We start from the raw sequence: 5,937 nt of genomic DNA, 5'->3' as shown, positions 1-5,937 counted from the left end.
GGGTCAAGCACCGTAAGATCGAACCCACTACAAAGCACCTCTTCCCATTGCAAGATAAATAGATCAAGTTGGCCAAACAAAACCCAAATATCGGAGAAGAAATACGAGGCTATAAGCAATCATGCATAAAAGAGATCAAAGAAACTCAAATACTTTCATGGATATAAAAAGAGATAGATCTGATCATAAACTCAAAGTTCATTGGATCCCAACAAACACACTGCAAAAGAGTTACATCATATGGATCTCCAAGATACCATTGTATTGAGAATCAAGAGAGAGAGAGAGAGGAAGCCATCTAGCTACTAACTACGGACCCGAAGGTCTACGAAGAACTACTCACGCATCATCGGAGAGGCACCAATGGAGGTGGGAACCCCATCCAAGATGGTGTCTAGATTGGATCTGGTGGTTCTAGACTCTGCGGCGGCTAGATCAATATTTTGTCGACTCCCCTAGGGTTTTGGGAATATTGGGGTATTTATAGAGCAAAGAGGTGGTCCGGGGGGCACCCGAGGTGGGCACAACCCACTAGGGCGCGCCTGGGCCTCCTGGCACGCTCTGGTGGGTTGTGCTCCCCGCGGGCACCCTCCAGGCACATCCAGGGCCCATTATGTTCCTTCTGGTCCATAAAAAATCTCCGTAAAGTTTCGTGGCATTTGGACTTTGTTTGATATTGATTTTCTGCGATGTAAAAAACATGAAAAAACACCAACTGGCACTTGGCACTATGTCAATAGGTTAGTACCAAAAAATGATATAAAATGACTATAAAATGATTATAAAACATCCAAGACTGATAATATAACAACATGGAACAATCAAAAATTATAGATACGTTGGAGACGTTTCAATCATCCCATAACTAACTCATTAGTCACATTGCTTGCAAGGCTTATGGTGATATGCATTACCGACAGGGCCCAGAGATACCTCTCCGATACACAGAGTGACAAATCCTAATCTTGATCTATGCCAACCCAACAAACACCTTCGGAGACACCTGTAGAGCATCTTTATAATCACCCAGTTATGTTGTGACATTTGATAGCACACAAGGTATTCCTCCGGTATTCAGAAGTTGCATAATCTCAAAGTCAGAGGAATATGTATAAGTTATGAAGAAAGCAATAGCAATAAAACTTAACGATCATTATGCTAAGCTAATGGATGGGTCTTGTCCATCACATCATTCTCTAATGATGTGATCCCGTTAATCAAATGACAACACATGTCTATGGTCAGGAAACTTAACCATATTTGATTAACGAGCTAGTCAAGTAGAGGCATACCAGGGACACTCTGTTTTTGTCTATGTATTCACACATGTACTAAGTTTCCATTTAATACAATTCTAGCATGAATAATAAACATTTGTCATGATATAAGGAAATATAAATAACAACTTTATTATTGCCTCTAGGGCATATTTCCTTCAGTCTCCCACTTGCACTAGAGTCAATAATCTAGATTACATAGTAATGATTCTAACACCCATGGAGTCTTGGTGCTGATCATATTTTGCTCGTGGAAGAGGTTTAGTCAACGGGTCTGAAACATTCAGATCCATATGTATCTTGCAAATCTCTATGTCTCCCTCCTTGACTTGATCGCAGATGGAATTGAAGCGTCTCTTGATGTGTTTGGTTCTCTTGTGAAATCTGGATTCCTTCGCCAAGGCAATTGCTCCAGTATTGTCACAAAAGATTTTCATTGGACCCGATGCACTAGGTATTACACCTAGATCAGATGTGAACTCTTTGATCCAGACTCCTTCATTTGCTGCTTCCGAAGCAGCTATGTACTCCGCTTCACACGTAGATCCCACCATGACGCTCTGCTTGGAACTGCAACAACTTACAGCTCCACCATTCAATATAAATACGTATCGTTTTGCGACTTTGAGTCATCCGGATCAGTGTCAAATCTTGCATCAACGTAACCATTTATGACAAGCTCTTTGTCACCTCCATAAACGAGAAACATATCCTTAGTCCTTTTCAGGTATTTTAGGATGTTCTTGACTGCTATCCAGTGATCCACTCCTGGATTACTTTGGTACCTCCCTGCTAAACTTATGGAAAGGCACACGTCAGGTCTGGTACACTGCATTGCATACATGATAGAACCTATGGCTGAAGCATAGGGAATGCCTTTCATTTTCTCTCTATCTTCTGCAATGGTCGGGCATTGAGTCTGACTCAACTTCACACCTTGTAACACAGGCAAGAACCCTTTCTTTGACTGATCCATTTTGAACTTCTTCAAAACTTTATCAAGGTATGTGCATTGTGAAAGTCCAATTAAGCGTCTTGATCTATCTCTATAGATCTTGATGCCCAATATATAAGCAGCTTCACCGAGGTCTTTCATTGAAAAATTCTTATTCAAGTATCCTTTTATGCTATCCACAAATTCTGTATTATTTCCAATCAACAATATGTCATCCACATTTAATATTAGAAATGCTACAGAGCTCCCACTCACTTTCTTGTAAATACAGGCTTCTCCAAAAGTCTGTATAAAACCATATGCTTTGATCACACTATCAAAGTGTATATTCCAACTCCGAGAGGCTTGCACCAGTCTATAAATGGATCGCTGGAGCTTGCACACTTTGTTAGCACCTTTAGGATCGATAAAACCTTTTGGTTGCATTATATACAACTCTTCTTTAAGAAATCCATTAAGGAATGCAATTTTGACATCCATTTGCCAAATTTCATAATCATAAAATGCGGCAATTGCTAACATGATTCGGACAGACTTAAGCATCGCTACGGGTGAGAAGGCCTCATCATAGTCAACTCCTTGAACTTGTTGAAAACCTTTTGCAATAAGTCGAGCTTTGTAAACAGTAACATTACCGTCAGCGTCAGTCTTCTTCTTGAAGATCCATTTATTCCCTATGGCTTGTCGATCATCGGGCAAGTCAACCAAAGTCCACACTTTGTTCTCATACATGGATCCCATCTCAGATTTCATGGCCTCAAGCCATTTTGCGGAATTTGGGCTCACCATCGCTTCCTCATAGTTCGTAGGTTCGTCATGGTCTAGTAACATGACCTCCAGAACAGGATTATCGTCCCACTCTGGTGCAAACCATGCTCTGGTTGACCTACGAGGTTTGGTAGTAACTTGATCTGAAGTTTCATGATCATCATCATTGTCTTCCTCACTAATTGGTGTAGGAATCAATGGAACTAATTTCTGTGATGCACTAATTTTCAATTCAGGAGAAGGTACAATTACCTCATCAAGTTCTACTTTCCTCCCACTCACTTCTTTCGAGCGAAACTCCTTCTCTAGAAAGGATCCTTTCTTAGCAACGAATATCTTGCCTTCGGATCTATGATAGAAGGTGTGCCCAACAGTTTCCTTTGTGTATCCTATGAAGACACATTTTTCCGTTTTGGGTTCGAGCTTATCAGGTTGAAGCTTTTTCACATAAGCATCAAAGCCCCAAACTTTAAGAAACGAAAGCTTATGTTTCTTGCCAAACCACAGTTCATATGGTGTCGTCTCAACGGATTTAGATGGTGCCCTATTTAACGTGAATGCAGCCTTCTCTAAAGCATAACCCCAAAACGACAGTGGTAAATCGGTAAGAGACATCATAGATCGCACCATATCTAATAAAGTACGATTATGACATTCAGACACACCATTACACCGTGGTGTTCCAGGTGGTGTGAGTTGCGAAAATATCCCACATTGTTTCAAATGAAGACCAAACTCATAACTCAAATATTCACCTCCACGATCAGATCGTGGAAACTTTATTTTCTTGTTACAGTGATTTTCCACTTCACTCTGAAATTCTTTGAACTTTTCAAATGTTTCAGACTTATGTTTCATTAAGTAGATATACCCACATCTGCTCAAATCATCTGTGAAGGTCAGAAAATAATGATACCCACTACGAGCCTCAACACTCATCAGACCGCATACATCAGTATGTATTATTTCCAATAAGTCAGTGGCTCGCTCCATTGTTCCAGAGAATGGAGGCTTAGTCATCTTGCCCATGAGGCGTGGTTCGCAAGTATCAAGTGATTCCTAATCAAGTGATTCCAAAAGTCCATCGGCATGGAGTTTTTCATGCGCTTTACACCAATATGACCTAAACGGCAGTGCCACAGATAAGTTACACTATCATTATTAACTTTGCATCTTTTCGCTTCAATATTATGAATATGTGTATCACTACGATCAAGATTCAACAAAAATAGACCACTCATCAAGGGTGCATGACCATAAAAGATATTACTCATATAAATAGAACAACCGTTATTCTCTGATTTAAATGAATAACTGTCTTGCATCAAACAAGATCCAGATATAATGTTCATGCTCAACGCTGGCACCAAATAATTATTATTCTGCTCTAAAACTAATCCCAACGGTAGATGTAGAGGTAGCGTGCCGACGGCATCACATCAACCTTGGGACCATTTCCGACACACATCATCACCTCGTCCTTAGCCAATCTTTGTTTAATCCGTATCCCCTGTTTCGAGTTGCAAATATAAGCAATAGAACCAGTATCAAATACCCAGGCGCTACTACGAGCATTAGTAAGGTACACATCAATAACATGTATATCAAATATACCTTTCACTTTGCCATTATTCTTATCCGCCAAATACTTGGGGTAGTTCCGCTTCCAGTGACCAGTCCCTTTGCAGTAGAAGCACGCAGTTTCAGGCTTAGGTCCAGACTTGGGCTTCTTCCCTTTAGCAGCAACTTGCTTGCTATTCTTCTTGAAGTTCCCCTTCTTCCCTTTGCCCTTTTTCTTGAAACTAGTGGTCTTGTTAACCATCAACACTTGATGCTCCTTCTTGATTTCTACCTCCGCAGCCTTTAGCATCGCGAAGAGCTCCGGAATTGTCTTTTCCATCCCTTGCATAATATAGTTCATCATGAAGCCTTTATAGCTTCATGGAAGTGATTGAAGAACTCTGGCAATGACACTATCATTAGGAAGATTAACTTCCAACTGAGTCAAGTGGTTATGGTACCCAGACATTCTGAGTATGTGTTCACTGACAGAGCTGTTCTCCTCCATCTTGCAGCTATAGAACTTGTTGGAGACTTCATATCTCTCAACTCGGGCATTTGCTTGAAATATTAACGTCAACTCCTGGAACATCTCGTATGCTCCATGATGTTCAAAACGTCTTTGAAGTCCCGATTCTAAGACGTAAAGCATGGCACACTGAACTATCGAGTAGTCATCAGCTTTAGTATGCAAGACGTTCATAATGTCTGGAGTTGCTCCTGCAGCGGGTGTTGCACCTAGCGGTGCTTCCAGGATGTAATTCTTCTCTACAGCAATGAGGATAATCCTCAAGTTTTGGACCTAGTCCGTGTAGTTGCTACCATCATCTTTCAACTTAGCTTTCTCTAGGAACGCATTAAAATTCAAGGGAACAGCAGCACGGGCCATTGATCTACAACAACATAGATATGAAAAAACTAATAGGACTAAGTTCAAGATAAATTAAAGTTCAATTAATCATATTACTTAAGAACTCCCACTTAGATACACATCCCTCTAGTCATCTAAATTATCACGTGATCCATATCAACTAAACCATGTCCGATCATCTCGTGAGATGGAGTAGTTTTCAATGGTGGACATCTCTATGTTGATCATATCTACTATATGATTCACGTTTGACCTTTCGGTCTCAGTGTTTCCGGGACATATCTGCATATGCTATGATCATCAAGTTTAACCCGAGTATTCTGCACATGCAAAACAGGCTTGCACCCTTTGTATGTGAACGTAGAGCTTATCACACCCGATCATCACGTGGTGTCTCGTCATGACGTATTGTAGCAACGGTGCATACTCAGGGAGAACACTTATACCTTGAAATTTTGGGACGGATCATCTTATAATGCTACCGCCGTACTAAGCAAAATAGAGAT

This window comes from Triticum urartu, chromosome 4, assembly GCF_003073215.2.
Source record: "Triticum urartu cultivar G1812 chromosome 4, Tu2.1, whole genome shotgun sequence".
In the NCBI taxonomy this organism is placed as follows: Eukaryota; Viridiplantae; Streptophyta; class Magnoliopsida; order Poales; family Poaceae; genus Triticum; species Triticum urartu.
The sequence above is the reverse complement of the archived record's forward strand: the minus strand, read 5'-3'. Positions refer to the sequence as shown.